Here is a 19936-nt window from a genome sequence, read left to right as displayed (position 1 = left end):
GTTTACAAGCTTTCTCCTCAAGTGAAAATACTTCCATAAACCCTTAATTAGACTATTCTAGTATCGATGCATGTCTTCTTTGACATTGCAATTGTCTTTTGGCAAAGCAGATGACATTTTTGATACTATAATAGATGACGTCATCGGATCGTTTATACCCGATTTAGCTCAGTCAATTTTAAGTAGTAGCTTTAGTATGCTTCGGTAAGTAAATGTAAAATACTGCGAATGCCTTTTGAAAGTGTAACAAAAGTTGCGTCTACAAAAGTATCAACTCGGCTTGTGTCCCTTTAATAATAAATAGTTTCAAATCTAAGACTTTTAATACTAGGTTTAACGTAATGGTTTATCGTTAATTATGCGTCAATCACAGAAAGTAAACTGTTACCAAACTCACCCATGTGGATACTTTCGATTAAAGGGAGCCTTCAGTAATTACAAGGGAGAGGGCCGGGAGATTTTAGGGGGTTCACCTTTTACAATTCGGTCCTTTGAGGAGTGCTATATTTTAGAAAATAGAATTTAGGCGAGGGTCACATATTGCAATGACTCATTTTTAAATCAAACTTTGCATTATTTTGTTATTTTAGCATCCCACCGCTGACTCCAGTTCCAAATCCTACTGCTTTCACATCCCACCGCTGCCACCATTGACCATTGTAAAACATATTAGTAAAATGCAGTGAATTGAATGTTATTTGTGGTGTGAGGAGAGGAACGGGTCTTACAGTAGTAAAGGGGGAACAGCATGGCAAGATATTAGAGATAATGTGGTGGCGTGGAGGGAGATGTTGACCTATAGGTTGTCAGCTGTGTGCTGAACTAATCTTTAGGAGTTCGAGTATTCAGTTCAGAAAAATGCCTTTAAACTATCATTGTGGTCTCATTACAGAAAAATTCCCTGTCTCTAGTGAAATTCGAACCCAGGACCTCCTGACAACTAATTTTGAGTAACAACTACGCCACCGGTAGGCGGTGTAAAAATGTTTTTCATTGAAATATTTGAACAGGGGGAGGGTCATATTTTAGAGAAAGGAAATTGAGGGAAAGCCACTTTTTAGTACAACGGACTAGGGGGAGGGTAACATTTTATGCAACAAATCGGGTTTGATTTCCCCCCCCCCCCCGGCCCTCCCCCTTGTAATTACTTATGACTCACTAAACCCCATTTCTACAATCAGGGTGTGATTAATTACCTACAGAAGATAATGCTATTCTCGTCAAGTATGCGTAATAAACGTTAAAGTACACATGATACTTATAATTACTTGTCTGTGTTATAATCCACTTTGCCTCATAACCCCAATCATTTTGACAAAATATGAAAATTATGCAGAATTACCGTTATCTTTTTACATTATGTTTTATAGTTTACAATTTGGAACATTTCAAGTATTCATTAGTCATACAGTAATGTCAAAGACTACTTATACAGTGACCATCTGTACGTGCAAGTTTACATGGTTTATAGTGCATCACATGTGTGGGCTCTATTCATGTAGGGAATTTTTTTAAATAGAACAAATGCGCCAGGAAGTGAATGCCTGAATGAATATAGTTAATATACTTTACAATTTGGAACATTTCAAGTATTCGTTAGTCATACAGTAACGTCAAAGACGATTTTTAAAGTGACCATCTGTACGTGCAAGTTTACATGGATTATAGTGCATCACGCGTGGCTCTATTTTTTTAAATGGAACAAATGCGTCAGGAAGTGAATGCCTGAACGAATATATAAAAGTTCTGGGAATTCATAGAAGTTTCTATGTACTGAGATACAATTACAATGTGTACAGACATTAGAACTACTATTAAACTATCTGCTAAAATAACAACAGTGGTAATGAAATGTTGCAGGTAGAAGCATCTTAATTGTACTTGGTAAGCATGCTTGCATGACGCATGATTGTGATATAACCTGGTTTTCGAAACGGCAGTGGTTCGTGTCTTTCGTTGACATAGTTGATTTAATACCCAGAAGTTCTTCGATAATCATCTGCTAATGGTTGTCCTTCACCCAAATGTCTTTACATTGATATGGACACTTTTTAATTTGCTCCATGTTACCCAGACGTGACAAATCAAACGAACCATGTGTCAAATCCATGAATCGAACACGTGTTTTTAACTGGAAGTTGTTTAAGAGAATCGTTAAAATCTAAATAACTTATGCACAATGACCCCTTTGGTAATAATTCTCTGAAAAGCGACAGAGACACGTGTCCGGTGTGTTTGCAAATCGTACGATGTTCTCATCAACGCGCTTCTGTGATTTTTAGTCCCACACTCAAACGTCAACAAACTGCAACCCTTACCCAAAACAGTACTCTTATAACGGATGGCTTTTTTGTGTCAAATTGTTTGCCAACCGTCAAGAAGGTCGCGGATCTTTGCTTATCGGTGGACGATGATAGATGGATTCCTTTCGTACACACTGTAGACTTTTACAGGACGAAAAGAATACACACAGTATTTCTATAAGCAGTGTTGCGAAGACTAGAGTGGACTGTGTCCCAATCTTTCAATCTCAGCACTCCAACACTCACACTATGACACGTACGTACGTAGCGACTTCGCCCAGAGTTGAGAATTAGTCATGTCTGAGAGGAGATTTCGGCTTGCCAGAATCACCTACCCGAGTGATTGATGGATGATTTAATTCTCATTTTTTATATCCTTCGAATACAATGAAATTTACCCAAAGACTAAAATAGAAAGTCACGCCATTTTTAATATTAGCTGACACTGTTCTTTTTGCTAATCATTATGAATTTTGCTGACGTCATGTTTGCCCAGAATCGTAATCACGAGTCTATTTCTGACCTATGGCCTACAATGCCAAAATGTTAGATTTTTTCCCACAATTCCGAAATACAATATTTTGGCTCGTAACAGCAGTAACAGATAGAAAGATAGCCCACATCGAGCTTTTAAGAGTCGCGCTACGATGGCGAACGGTGTGTCGTTACGCATTCCTAGAAAAAAAGCAAATATATGTCGTAATATGAACATAACTAGAGTACAAAGTATTAAATACGATATCATAAAAATCAAAGAGAACTGCTCTAGATACAAACCACTGATACGAATCCAGTCCCCGTTGTAGATCACCAAAGATGTACAATAAAATAGATTTTGAAGAACGAAAATATAACAATCATTATCCAAATGCAAGAGTTCCATCATACTGGTGTCAGCCCCCCCCCCCACCATATTAATTTGTATACATGTGTAATGTGTTACTTTTAGTAGAATTACAACGACAGGTATACACAGTCTATCCAAGTTTTACATTTCAGATTTGAATCAGAGAAAGTGACAATGCGTTTTCTAATTTTAAAACCAATATTTACATTGACCAGTTTGGAAAATGTAATCCTTTGAGCCATGAAACGTCGGATGATGAAAGAAATAGACAAATTTATAATCCTAAAAGAAGGAAAATATTTTTTTTAGTGTTTGATGTACAATAATACTTTGTTTTGTTGAACTCAGTTGAGAACTCATGTTCAAAAGATATACTTTGTTTTGATTTTCTTGTTCAGTTTGTTCCTCGTCGGAGTACAGATATCATAAATTGACAATTGCGTAGGTAAAAGTACACACGTGATTAAACAACCATATATTCCCACCATAAAATGGAGGACAATGATAGAGATTGCATATGTTATCTTGTTACTGAGCATCTGGAAGGTATTAAGACAATCAAGAGGTCACACCATATTTTGCCTCATTTTATGTCATCATCATATTACTAAACATCATAAAAACGACACTAGAAATCCAGTCCTCTCTTGGTTGCTAGGAGACAATAGAAGGCAACGCGTCATCACTGCGTAGAACGACACGCGGGACAATTACACTAGAAGACAGTGACCGACGGATAATGTTAAGAATACAATATGAGATTCTACTTGAAGGCAATGCTGACCACACTTTGTCATTGCAATAAAAAATTACAGCTCTCCGAGCTGTGCACCGTGTAAAAATACACAACAAAAATGACACAGAGCAACGTAGCAACGAAACACATAGGCAGGGACGATAAATGACCTAAACGTTCAAGCTAGTCTTGGATAGCTTTGGGAAAACAACGTAAAAGTAGAGACAAGGCAAAAAATGTTGGCGAAAACATGACTGCTATACCCTTTAATGCTAACCGATCAAAATTTTGAACCGCAAATAGCTATATTCAATTAATCCCCTCGACTATCGCCTTTTTGTGTAACACAGAATATTCTATCAGTAGAAATAGGGTAAGGATTGTGTTCAATCGCTCGTCACGCGGGGTACAGATACCAGCTGATATTTGCAACCAGTTCGCAAATCGTCCCTTGTTCACACCACTCATACCAATGTCACATACTTCTATAAATCATTAGGTTTAAAATAATATATCCAGTATGTAGTATGTGTGACATACATACTTGTTGAAATTCCTTTCGCGTCTAAATCTGCCATATTCAACACACATTTTTTTTATCGATGTTCATGATACCAGCACTGTGTATGGTGCTACATGTGTTTTATTCGCTAGGGACTGGGCAACCCCTCGATACAACACCGAGCCCCAGATATTGCGAGAATGAAGTTATGTGTCTCTATCGTCATTGGTGTATTTGCTAGATACACAGACAGTCACTAGTACTAGTGAGCCGCTGATCGATTCTGTAGTATGAGCTGTTTTAGCGAAATTTTATGCCAATATATTTATTTATGTATCTCTGTAGTATGAATATAAGTGGAGTTTTTCGTCAGTAATGGGTTTTATATATCGTAGGGCAACATCATACCGGGTAGCTTACAAGAAACACACAGGGGAACATCCGACCTTGTTACCATTCTAACACTATTATAGTGGCCACTGATGTGAGATAAATTGGTCTAATGTACCCTTTACAATCATACACGTTTAGATTCTTGTTTATTCATACAAACGTTATAACATATCATTAATAGGTTTCTGCAATACATCAATATTTACTCGACGGGTATCTTTTCAATGATTCTCAGATTCGTTTTGGGTTTTCGATAAATCATGGACGTGGTTCGAGCATATGCTGAGTAGGTTACATTTTCTTGTTAAACCTAAATCTGCAGAACTATTTTTGACTACTTAATGAAAAGTTGAAAATCAATGCCCTGTCATCGTTCCTCAAAGACACGAACTGATATCTTCAGTTGAGAGTATTTCTCCCCGTCAACTCCCACCCTTTCTAGTCATTCAAGCCTCGAGCACAGCTTAACTTTAGTTTTAGTTTTGCTGCCTTTCTTTCCGTTTTTCTGTCCGTCAGATGTTTATCCATCCGTCTGTGTATGTCTATCTATCTGTCTGTCTATCTATCTGATAACGCATGTCTTTCTTTTCTTCACTCTCTCTTTTCGGTTGAGTGACAGTACACGAATCGGCTCAACTGGATGATACCAGGGCTGCGCTGCAAAGAACAGAAAGAATGTTACATCGTAAAGTAATTCGCAAGATCTTTAGTCAACCCTCGTTGCTAACACTGTGAAAACAGATCAACTACAATGAAAGCAGAGAGAATAAGGTTAGGCGACTTCTAAACATTGTTGGAATTAGTGAACAAGCATGACCACTTAAACAATCCGATGTCACCTGTCAATCAAGTTCACTCGTTTGATTCATTTGCCCAACGCATAGCGTGTTAGGTGAACCTTACACAGTCAGTCCTGTTATATTGATAGACTTAACTCTGTTGTGCTTATTTATTTTACATCTTATCTACCAATTAATACTATAAGCTGGCATTCATATGCCACAAGGTCCATCTTTGATTGACAGGTAACACGCGTTGTCGAACAGCATTTCAAACCTGTTGACAGAGTGAACGTGTCAGGAAAGAAACTATTACCTGACCGTACTAGAATAAAACACAACGTGATGTATAGTTTGATTTCGTGACGTTCTCACGATTTCTCCATCAAATACTATCATTTTGATTGCCAATTTGCATATATTATCTGACATCAGCAAAGTTCGATAAATTCTCCTTCAATGAGTCCAAAGTTAAATTAATTTATCCTTCACAACGTTGTGACTACTTTCCACAGTTCTTTCACCCCATGGCCCGTACATTGGTGTTTTACTCCCATGCTTTCTTTCTCCCAAATTATTTATGCCTTTATTGGGGACGAGGTTTGGGGCTTTTTAGTTCATATGCCTCTTACTTAGTTCCATTTCTAAGAAATTAGAGCTGTCAGTTTCTTTAATGTAGCGGTTCACTGTTACCCGATACAATCCACGGTATAGTTGAGTTACACGGTCCTGTCTAAGTTCTGCTAGAGATGTTTTCCTACTGCAGAACACTTATACTAAGTAGTCAAAGGTGTCATGTTTTAAACTAATAATAACGAACGGATGACGTCGGCAACATAGCATGTCCAAAATAATACTCGCTGTTCAGTAGCATGTACGTACAGCTTTATGGAGAAGTGAAACATCTGTAGCTAGCTGTCAGTGTGCTCGGCACATATAGTAGCTAAACTTAGTGAACACAAGATTGAACACAGGGGATATGACAATCCTAAACTCACCAAAAACAAGATACTTTTTTCGCCGCCGCCGCCGCCGCCGCCGCCGCCACTGTACCACCACTACCATGTGTACTACCACCCCACCACCACCACCACCACCACCACCGCCACTGTTACCGTCACCACAGCAACACAATCAATATCAATACCACCATTACCTACACTATAGCAACACAATCAATACCACCACTATCATCACCATAGCAACATCATCAAATGTGATCGCCATCATTATAGCAACACAATCAATACCAACACCTACACTACAACTAAATCAACATATCACCTCTTCTCCCTCCCTCCTTCTTCTTCTCCATACTCTACAAGTCTCACACTTGTTCATTTTAGTCAGAACATCTGATCACTGTGCTTGTTTTGCACGCTAGCCCTGTATCTACTAGAGAGAGAGAGAGAGAGAGAGAGAGAGAGAGACAGACAGACAGACATACAGACAGACAGACAGACAGGCAGGCAGACAGACAGACAGACAGACAGACAGACAGACAAACAGACAGAGACAGACAGACAGAATGACAGACACACACACAGACAGACAAACAAACAAACAAACAAACAAACAAACAAACAAACAGACAGACAGAGACAAACAGAGAGAGACAGAGTCTCACAGAGAGAGGGACAGAGACAGGGGGCAGAGAGAGAGAGAGAGAGAGAGAGAGAGAGAGAGAGAGAGAGAGAGAGAGAGAGAGAGAGAGAGAGAGAGAGAGAGAGAGAGAGAGAGAGAGAGAGAGAGAGAGAGAGAGAGGTATTCAAATGAATCATGCTCATTTGTTTGAACGTTAGAATTATTATTACACATGTTACCCAAGTACTTATCTGTCAATATTTTAATGTAAACATACTGATCTGCTCTCAATCGAAATGAAATTTATTTTTGCAGGCTTTTAGTACGTCATTGAGCTGTACATTGATTCATACATAACATGCTGGGCAAATGCGAATAAAATATTCTATTTGAAATTTTAATCCTCTTCTTCTCCGCTACACTGACTTCCAAAGAATTGTGGTATCTGCATTCACTGTCGCCAACAGATTGCAAAGATTCATGGTGTATCAGCAGACATACGTCTGTTTTATCATTTCATTACAATTTGGCGTTCAAAAGAGGCAAACGTTGAACTGCTTGGCGTCAAATCCGCGAAGTTCTCACCTTGCCGGCCCTTTAAATCCTGATAACAGGGACGAACCATATCGCATTTATGTTAGGACATGAACGTGGTTTCATTTCATAATGATGTTGTTAGACTTAGATTTAAAAACCTACAAACTTTGAACTCTTGGTATCGATAGAAGAGAATAGAACAGATAACAATAATCAAACATTCTAGCAAACCACGATATTTATTGAGAACATACTTATATGATCCGTAGAACACGTTTATTGAAAACTTGATTTGAATTATGCTCCTACAAGATTAACAGGTGTTTTTGTTATTTGATAGAATTTGGGGGAGTCGTTCTCGGACTTTCAATTGTATATGTATTTTGCGAAACGAGAACGTGTCGATCAGAAGATGATACCATAGCAATAATTTACATGTAACACTATTATTAGGAAAAAAAGGAGACATGATTTGTCATATCAATTACGATATTTATGACGTTAGTCTGAGATATAACGTTCTTTTAAAACGTTCTTTTAAAACAGGTCGACTTCTTAAATTCACACTTCATGCATTCACGGCCGCAGTGTATACATGTATATAAGTGACGAAGGCTATACTAGAGATATTCACCTAAACGCTAAATCGCCATTCATTGATTACTTTGGGAACTAAGGATGACTTGCATTATAAGTAACTATTCAGGAATTACCCAGACACCACTTCACATATCAAAGCATCTTGCGTTTCCTCTTCACTCTTGGACTGGGTAGTCATACTGCTATTATAAACTAAAATAGAAAATGCTGTTAGTATACACACTGAGAAGATGAGGTGAAATAGTTTCTATTATCAATTTATCTTTTAATAAAAAGGTTTGGTTACCTAAGGGTTTTAAAACCGGTATTTTATTCGTGACGTAACGCTTACAGAGTAGCTAGTTTAATCAAAACTGAACGATACAGACAGACAGACAGACAGACAGACAGACAGACAGACAGACAGACAGACAGACAGGCATACAGCCAGACAGACAGAGAAAGAAAGACAGACAGACAGACAGACAGACAGACAGACAGACAGACAGACAGACAGACGGACGGACGGACGGACAAACATACGATCAGACAGACAGACAGACAGACAGACAGACAGACAGACGTGTCCTTTGCGATAGCAGAGTTGTTTTGATAAGAACGAGGGGGTTGTCTTAATTATGTACATTCATTCATTAAGACCATTAATTAACAAATAATTGTCTACTATACACAGGTCTCCAGTAAAGAAAAAATAACATCTTGACAACGTGTCAAAACACACATTCCAACTGCCTGGCGAGAAGGATGATGATGCCGCTACAAATAGACATGGTTTACGTGTTCCACACTTGGCTGTATATGGACTGCCACAACGATATAACCATTGATAAACCGACGGGTGTTCCTTATCAAATTTAATTGCATCGTCTATTCTATGTATGATAGACCAGTGATCGACTCAATGTAAATACGTGTAACATACAAATACAATTCGACAAAGAATATATTACTGAAATGGACCTACACAAATTGAAAGTTACAGCATCAACATAGTGTTGGTTTCTTTCAGGGTTTCTTTGGTGTAATAGTAATGACATGTTCATAAAAACCGACATTTTAATTGGCATCAAGTTACATCTTTTGTATCTACCCAATGGAAAGGGTCTGGAATTTCCAACATGATTAATACAATCTTATCGTTGTCTCTTGAAAATGAAAACTACCAATAATTTGACTCAATGATGAATTCATTATAATCCATCATATATTAGTAAAATATTTAATCTATCTGTCATAAATTACCCTCCCTCCCTTGTTTATCCCCTCTGCCCCCCTCCCTTCTCGATGATATTTCATCTTCTCAATCACCCCTTCTTCCTTTCTATCCCTCCCTCCCTCCAGACTGTATCTCTCGCTCCCCTGTTACTACAGTCAAACTAAAACTGTACCATATCATATCATATACAAAAATGTACCTTATCGACGTGGCCACTTTTAATTGAATCTTTTCACTCAGTATCAATTCTGTACTCAACTTCGATCTCGAACACGTGTCTATTTTCATATTATTAGTCTACTTCGCAATTGCGTCATACAATCTTCCAAAGTTTAATACTAACAAAACGAACATGTTGATCGATTTCTTGGGTGTAATAAATCACGTGACACCGGATGGTCTTACAACCAAAGAGCGACAGGAACAAGTACATTATGGTATTATGGTTGTATTGAGGTCATAAAACGCAAGAACTCAGCAGGAAATCACATAGATTCCACAGCGACTTTTTATATAGCATATACCACTGAGAAATATTCTTAATACACGACAGGAACTAGTATCTAATGAAATGGTGGGCGTTGGTAGAAATGTACGTCACTTTATACGTCTTTCTAATTTAATCGATGTACCTCTCAATTAGGTCAAACGAAATGTACATGGTATATATATATATATAGAGAGAGAGAGAGAGAGAGCAATAATTTGTCAGCAAAATGACTTAAATTTATCTTTCTATCAGCAATGATTTTTTGTGATAATTTAAAGTGCATATTAGTCTAAGGTTATAAATCATACACGAAACATTTTGCAAATAAAGATCTCTAATTAAGCTATAAATCACCACATACCCCAAAAAGTATATATTTCTGAAAGCTCTTGGCCTATTCTTTGTGATAGTAACAATAATAAATGCCTATTTTGACTTCCTGTATGTAAAGTTGTTACAATATCAAAAGTGTTACTCGCCGTGTAAGTTCCAAAACGTTTTCAAGAAAATTCATCTTTATAGTTTGATGTGACTCTGTACTTTTTATTTTGGTAACGTGAAAGATTGATTTCATTTTGCTATGTCCACATAAAAAAGTTTAATTCCAAATTTCGCATTAATAGAAATCAATTTCATTTGTAAAAAAATTAAAAGTGGCACAAGCTGAGTATACACGTGTTTAGTAAGTCCGTTGATAACACATTCATGGCTCGTGTGGCGAGGTCAAAGGTCGGGTAAAACGTACACGATCCATAATCGACAGCTAAATGAATGAAGACCAAGGGTAAAAGAAGAAACTAATGTGTAAACACTAAATAACAAACTGGTGTTGAAGAATTTCACTTGCCCCGAAGGGTTAAGGTCAAGTACGGTCAAATATATACTGTACGGACGAAACGTATACAAAACACGCTGGTGAGGCGTTCAACAAAGTATGGGCGCGGTGTCTGACCCTGTATATGTAGTAAAATCGATCGTTGCTGTAATCGTCAATTTTCTAAGGTTGTGGTTGACATATCCGCCCAGTGACTGACTTCAACTGATTTCGCTAAAAGAATTTAATGTCGTGCCAACCGTATATGAAAATCAGCAAAAGATATGAATTGATTTAGACGACCTCTCATTATTTCTTAGAGTATAAAACTCTGACAAATCAATGTTACTATCGAGATATCGATCTGGAATATTTTTCTTCCGTCTTTCGATAGTTCGCGGAAAGTATTATCTTGCAAAGCAATAAGGTCTTTTTTGAGATGTGTTCTAAGCCTTTATTGAAAAATATACTTCTTATTGACTTGATAAACTTGTGCTTAAAATAACAAGAAATGTCATTCTTCGACATTAAATACGTTACAAGTGACACCAAACAGTCAACAAAGAAACTTGAAATATCATAGGGGGTTACAAAAACAAAATATATCATTTATCTCTCACAGGACACATTTCAATATAGTTTATCTCCCTTCGTGGTGGAAGAGAAGGTCGGTGGGCATAATTCTAAGAAAATAAGCTAACTCTTGATCCTTGCTCCAGGGGCACAGAATTATTGGTAACACGACAAGGCAAAACTTCTACGGACTGTAAACATTGCTTAGTAATTTGCGGTTTAGGATTCCAAACGTGACGACGGAGGATAATCACCTCTTACAAACGTCTCTGTTGTTGCCCTTTCACTACCTTGAGACGAAATCAGTAATTGTGCCTTTTATGAGCAATATTTGTCGATGTTATTACATCAGGCAGGGTCAAGGGAGGTTAAAATGTGTTGATTCAAACAGGAAACATATTCTTCAATTTCCTCCAACATATTGTGCCGTTGTTATGACAACCGTCGCATTATTATCCGATATATTACCCTGTCGGAACTTAAAGAAAAGAAACGATACTTCGACTTCAATTGGGTTTATTTTAAAAGTCAGTGATAGTCAAATGGGAATCTGTATAACGTAGTTCCTGTTTACAGACTCAGAGATGTATACCACGTGATCTGACCGGTTTACCTGACTGACGAATACAGTAATCATTCACCTGTACATCCTCAGACCTCTCGATCAAACGACCGATTGACTAATTCTCCGGCTCTCTTACAAATGAACGTAGTTACTTGCGTACCATAAACTTTCTTGCTTACTGTACCTATGTAAATGACTTACTTTCTTATCCTATTTACTTTAATACTTGTATACTATTTAACTAAGTAACAGACAACTCACGAGCTTGATTTCATAACCAATATTTTAGGTGATGTCGTTCGCAACGATAATTTGTTTAACTGTGGACAGCGATCTGAACAACAAATACTTCTTGATATTATTGTCAACTTTCTGCATATGTGCATTGACTACTAGTCTCGAGCCCAACACCACGTTCATTTGAAACGTGAACATTGTATTTGAATTTATATTTTTTCCTCTCTGATTTGTAGTTTAGATTTTGGGTTGATGTGACTCTACTCTTTTTTGAGAAGGAATAAGGAAACAACTCACTCCCTCCCTCCCTCACTCTCTCACTCACTCACTCACTCACCCACCCACCCTCCCTCCCTCCCTCCCTCACTCTCTCACTCACCCACCCACCCCCCTCCCTCCCTCCCTCACTCTCTCACTCACTCACTCACCCACCCACCCTCCCTCCCTCCCTCCCTCACTCACTCACTCACCCACCCACCCACCCACCCTCCCTCCCTCCCTCCCTCCCTCACTCACTCACCCACCCACCCACCCACCCTCCCTCCCTCCCTCCCTCCCTCCCTCACTCACTCACTCACCCACCCACCCGCCCACCCTCCCTCACTCCCTCACTCACTCACTCCCTCCCTCACTCACTCACTCACTCACTCACTCACTCACTCACTCACTCACTCACTCACTCACTCACTCACTCACTCACTCACTCACTCACTCACTTACTTACTTACTCACTCACTCACTCCGAGTCCGAGTTTACAAACCCGCCATGGGAAGGGATTTAAGTGTAAATTGTGATGAATGGTGATGTTTCAAAGTGGGGATACTGTTGATGAACAACATAATGCCTGCCTTGTACACATCCACCACTTAGTGGTTATTTATGCTGTCCTTGTATAACATATGCAAAGACAGAGTGTCAAAACACATACAAAAGACATATGCCAGAGTTGTCAAATCTGACCACATAATGACAATGTGTATTACCATCATCTGTCAAAGTCACTTTACAACAAGGGGCTCCCCTAATCGAAGTACAGCTTAGTAGTGTTGTTCTCAGTGTGTGCTTGTCCTCTTTGCCATGAACTGTTAACTTATTAAAAGATGCAGACTTCCTTCTCTCGAAATAAACTTTATAATTGATTACAGATTCGTGTACACATAGGTTATGTATTTTCAGCAAACTATGATGGTCGTAAAGTAGTCTATATATCATGATCAGACCTCATAATATTTGGACACACTTGCTACAGATACTAACTTCACGGGAGGTTGTCAAGTATACAGAAGGAACAGTTGTTGGAAGGTCAAAGGTCACAGTTTTTGTACTGATATATTCTCCAGTGTTTCCTCATAATGCTATGGGAGATGTAAAACATTTAAAGTGGAATTGTAAGTTTGACTGCTGTCTAGATGTTTCCAGAAAAATGCTGTTCAGTTTTTCCTTTTCATTCTTCTCAGTGCGTGTTATCTCATTTGTGCCCTTCCTCACTCTCATTATCCCTCTACTACCCCTGTAAACTCCTTCTTCGCATTACCCTTTCCCTGTTTATCTCGAGTCTCTTACGAGTTCCTATCTCAGTTTATACTACTGTATTAAATACTCTATATGTCTCTTTCTACATTATGTGTTCCTCTCCTTCTCTCTCCCACCCATTCCCTCTCCACTCTTTCTCTCCCCCCCCCTTCTGTCTGTCTGTCTGTCTGTCTGTCTGTCTGTCTGTCTGTCTGTCTGTCTGTCTGTCTGTCTGTCTGTCTGTCTGTCAGTGTGTCTGTATGTCTGTCTGTCTGTCTGTCTGTCTGTCTGTCAGTGTATCTGTCTGTCTGTCTTTCTGTCTGTCTGTCTTTCTGTCAGTCTGTCTGTATTTCTCTCTCCCCTCTCCTTCTTTGTCTCTCTGTCTCTCTGTCTGGCTATGTCTCTGTCTGTCTGTCTGTCTGTCTGTCTGTCTGTTAGTCTGTCTCCCCCTCTCTCTCTCTCTATCTCTCTCTCTCCCTCCCTCCCTCCCTCCCTCTCTCTCTCTCTCTCTCTCTCTCTCTCTCTCTCTCTCTCTCTCTCTCTCTCTCTCTCTCTCTCTCTCTCTCTCTCTCTCTCTCTCTCTCATTGCAGTGGTCAGTAGCATTTAATGCATGTTAATTTCATCGACACTTGCTAATTTCCTGAGAACATAATATGGATGGAACACCCTATGGTTAATTAAATTCCATTTTAATTAAATCGACGATTTTTAATTAATAAGAACAAATCAGGGATGGCACGGCAACTTATTTATTAATTAATATAATCATGTGGTGTGGTGACTGTCAATGGTCTCGGTGTTACCTGTTGTACAACATATTGGAGAATTTGGGGTGTTCGTTACATGATTTCACGATATTTCGAGATTCAGCTTCATCAAACCAGGCCAGAGTTCACGATGGCACAGCTGTCATAGGTCGTCAAAATGTCTTTAAAAAGATTGTATATCACTTGCGTCGACATGGTGATTTAAAGGGGTAAAATCTTGTAGTCACTTGATGATTTATTGAGAAGTTGAAAGATAGTTTCCTTTGTGTGTAACAAATGACGGAGTTCTCTAGTGCATCTAGTTCATACATAGCAAAAATTGCGTTATTTGATTTGCGTTAAAAAATTACGTCATCTACATCTGTATCATTACTTCAGCTGTAAATGACCAGATAGTGAAATCCTTGCTATAGTAACCATGGAAACTATGTTTCATCTCAGACCACTATGAGGTTTCATTATGATAGATGAAAAACAGCACTCCATTACATAACACAAACTTACCAGTAAATTCATCAAACTTACAGATATCCCTTTAAAATGTTCGCTTACAGTATTCCCCATTTAAGCGGGGTATCGATTTGGAGTATGTAAACTTTACAATAATCTGTCTGTTGTGACCTTAAAGTGTTGGATTTGCAATACTGACTAGTATATATTAGCATAAAATCTGTAACAAATTGTATCCCTTGTTAGTGTCCACTTCCTTAGATTCAATTGTTGTGTGTCGTATACATACTATTTATTAGGTTTTATATTGCATACAACCTTAAACGTTTCTGTCACACAAGACGTGTTTATAGATTCCTGTGATACAAAGAAGCAGAACTTACTAAGTTCATACATGACCCAGAGACTTGCCGTGATCTCAACATATCTCAGGCAGAGGTTTGAATAACTACAGCTAGTTATAAGACGAGTCTACGTACGACATTCCCCTGGGTTGGGTTGGGTTGACAAGCACTATAACCCTGGTATCGTTTTATAGTGTAGTATTTGTTCTTTGTGTGTAAAATAGCTAATTCTTGAAGCCCTACCTCTTATAATTTATGTTGATATCTTTGTTCGAGATCTGTATGTTGTCCGCAAACTAACAATGTACAACATTTTGCTACGAGAAGGATTTCAGAACCCCCACCTACATACAGGCTACAAATGATGGTGCTATAACGAGAATTGTTTAAATACGCAGTACTATATCACAGCATGGGTGATGCATTTAATATAAGTTAACGCCTTATTGGAAGTAAAACCGTTGAATCGACATCAGTGAAATGTTGGTTGCCTTGACATGAGCAAACTTGTAGTCATGGCTACGGTGATTTGAAACAAATATAAGATGATTACTGTGACCCCTGTCGGTCATCAACCTCTGATAAACTTTCCTTTAAACAAGTATGGTATTGTTATTCCAAAGTATTTGGTTTCATTCATCAAGAGTCTTTTATTCTTTTAACCAGATATGATCGTTGAAATAACTCAACTTGTTGAATTCAGTATTTAGTAAATATTCAGGCAGATATCGAAGCTGTTGGGAAAACTCTGAAGGACTGTAGATGGTGCAAAGATTAATAACTTATGGCTAACAAGTTTGTACGTGTCAAGTATCCCGTAGCAAAGTCACACACCCCTGTATAAAATACTTGAGTAAGCCGACCTCGATGCAAACCTATTTGTTAACAAGAAATATGATACTTTTATAGAAAATAGTAGAGACCCTTTGAACTTGAGCTACTCGCTGGAACTTTCTAGATATAACCTGTAGAGGGCGATCTCACTGCCACCGTGGCTCCCAGTCTCGTAGACGCTGTGAGGGCAATAAAGCTTGAAAAAGAACACGATATTTCCAACTCTAGACTTTTCTTGATTTGGCGAAATTACTTCAGAAATGGTATTGATTTCAGAGAGGTTTTCTACTCAGAATCCATTAACATTTGTGGCCGTAAAATAAACGAGGAAGTATAATTTCAGTACATTTTACATTGGAATACCCCAGCTGTACATATATAAATGAATGCGAAACGCTGTAAAGCATTATCATAGCCATTACTATATGATTGCGTTTATTTGCAGAAATCTATACACACAAATATTGCAGGTGATATTTTGAAATGCCTTTCCATCACATCTTAGTGCGAACATACATAACAAAAAAAGCTAAATTCATTCAATAAGTTTGTCGTCAATTGATACATACATACATACATACATACATACATACATACATACATACATACATACATACACACACACACACACACACACACACACACACACATACATACATACATACATACATACATACATACATACATACATACATACATACATACATACATACATACATACATACATACATACATACATACATACATACATGATAGGCGATATTTGATACAGATTGTTATGCATTACTTTACTAGATAATTTGCAATCACAGTGAATTAGCAGACAGGTAAACCGCCCAATAGGCGTAAATCGTGTCGACCACCTGTTGATTTATTCATTCGGTGACGTCACTTCACTGGCTTAGATAATGACGTCATGGAAAATGAAAGCAGAATGAGTTTAAATATTATATAGGATGGTCAGAAAGGTATCATTATCTTTAAATACTTCTGATTCGCTGGTTTTGGGTTTTATACATCATATAAATACCAACTGTGGGGGATTAATGCATTCTCAAATATGATGTCATGTTGTATTGAATTAAAGCTAAACTCGCTGTAACTGGAGTATTATTTTTTGGATGAGACAACTAACAATGCATTCAATGCCAATAGTTATACATCGAGTATACAATTATGTAAATTAAGGGTTGATTGTAGTACTAGTACTGGAACAAGTTGAAATCGTGATTGGTGAGCTGAGTTTTTGGGTGAGGACTCAATATGATTCAATTTGTTGTACTAATAATATATGTGTACAACTACACAAAATCTGTTACCCACAGGTAATTCAATACTGTCTGGGTGAATGATATTACAGGTAAATTATTATATCTCAAGAAAGAGTTTCAAAAATCGTTCCAGTTGTCCACACATTTCTCCTGAAGCAACGGAATAGATAGCCTTTTAGACTACATAGCCGCTTACAATGTTGATATTATTCATAGTTTGTACTTAGCAAAGTCGCATGTAGTAGTGAGTGAACGTAGTCGAGGTAGGTTTCTGAAAGCAGCGAGAATGGTACCGTGAATAAAACGTCTACTTTGCCATAAATTTCTATAAGATAAAATCCTACTGTACAGTAGTTGACGTAAATATGATGTACATGTAATTGTAAGATGGCAAAATCAACTTTGAATTTCGTTGCGGACTAACAGTTTAAATGCATTTGAGAAGACACAGTGCATAAGTGCAATAACTTAATAATTCTTGCTTTTAATCAAAATGTAGACTCATTTCTCCCTGTCGTGACGAAGTCCGTCGTGTGGTGGCGCTATACAAGTTGCAGATGCTCTTGATGTATTACATGTAACAGTAACGTGCATTGTTAGCTTCGTTTTCGTGAGACAGACCCCTTCCCTGATTGCTTTAAGGATAGAATGAAATATATCACGCATGTTGTGACGTGTTGGATTTGAATCGCTTCCTACATTACAAGTTAAACAACAATTACTGCATTTTAGTTGATCCGCTGTAAGCATCCAACATTGTAAACCTGTGGGCAGGGCGAGTAAAGAGGAAATACGAACAACGCATATATTACAATTTCTTCATAAGTGCTAAAAATGAAAAAGGAGTACGACATACAACGATACAAAAATGTGGGATTGTTAGACGTTTTGTGGTCGTTATTTGAACTAGTCGTATATCAAAATGCACTTGTGGTATTCGACACTAAATCTTACTGGTCATGCATGATATAGTATTGGCAGGACTCAAGATTGATACTTAGCATAAATACAAAGACGATGTGATTACATAGTTTAGTGTACGTAGATCAAAAATATCGAGGAAATCGAATCCATATTATTCTACCAACTGTGAACGAGGATGATTCGAAATACCATCGAAGACATGCATTGATATCAATATTATACAACGACTAGAATTATAGTTAAATTGCAGATTTATAATATATAAATATTTGTTGTAAGCCATCTGGGTACAAAAAAACCTTCTAAATTCAGCTTGTACAACTTTGAAGTATCTCAATGAGGAAAAGTCATGAACTTTCAAGAGATCGGAGCATTCCTACAATTCACAAAAGACACTTTCAAATTTTGAAGTATTGCGATAACTACGAGTAAGGGGTTGGTACGTCAACGAGATGACATCCGGGTTACAGAGAAAGTTGTATTATTTAATTCCCTATTTGGTTACAACATACTTTGTTGCTATACCAACGTGCGAAAACAGGCGTTTGATGAAAAGAAGGTTATCTAATTCTAGGCCAGGTTGTAAAAATGTCGTGGCCACTATGTTAAACGACCCGTAATTCTATGACAGGTAGTCAATTTAGTTTCTCTCTGTTACACAAATATATTGCTTCATTGCTTCGTTAATTGGCAGACTCGGAAATAGAATGGAGAGTTTATAAACGCCAACGTTTTATGACTGCAAGGAGGACATCTAAAATCAATAGTTTTACAAAAGCTCGGATACAATTTAAAGAGATAACGAAAAACATTGATGGTAAAAGTGAAGTTAACTGTTTTTCAATACACTTGACTTTTGAATATCCCAGCCATGTCGACGACCAACTGTTTCAGGATTGCTAACAATGACAGGATGGGTGTTAGAAACAGATACCTGCGAATCTAGTAGTCGTGGCCAAGCACTTTTTCTGTTTAAAATGAATGTACTTTTCCGTCTATTTCAATGTATTTGATGATCTCTGACCTTCACAATGAACGTAATTAATTATTCCTATCAAATTAAATTCATGATAAAGTCGATTATTCGTAATAGAATAATCAATAAGGTAGCAAAATGCCACTGTATATGCCATGAATGGGAAAAGAATTTTCTCCTTTGACAAGCCAACGATGTTTGAAATAGTACAAATGTGGTGCCCAGCTGGGAGATCAGCATGTTTTGTACTACACAGTTATTTGGGTCAATAATTGTACATTTCAACACAATGAGGTTACAACTATACACGTCTGTACATATGACGATATATAGGCCACATATTTCTCTCATGCTGACAGCATTCCGAATCAGAAGAAAAAAACTTCAACCGTTGAATGTTTTAAGATGACCCACTTTTTACAACTGTGGGATTCCGAATTTTTTTTAGATATGTTTGTTTAATAGAGAACCTGTTTTAATATCTTGATCGATGTTGTTTTGAAAGATTACAAGAGTCATTTCACTTGGTAGTTCAGCGTCGAACGTTCAAAAAACAATCATGACAAGGTATGACACTGAACTTTCTTCGAAATATCAACCTCTCTAGAAGTAACATTAAAAAGTACGCAAGACGAGCTCACAGGCTTAAACTGACTCCAAAAACCCGACTCTCTGTTTTA

This window comes from Glandiceps talaboti, chromosome 5, assembly GCF_964340395.1.
Source record: "Glandiceps talaboti chromosome 5, keGlaTala1.1, whole genome shotgun sequence".
Lineage (NCBI taxonomy): Eukaryota > Metazoa > Hemichordata > Enteropneusta > Spengelidae > Glandiceps > Glandiceps talaboti.
Note: the sequence above shows the minus strand (reverse complement) of the source record.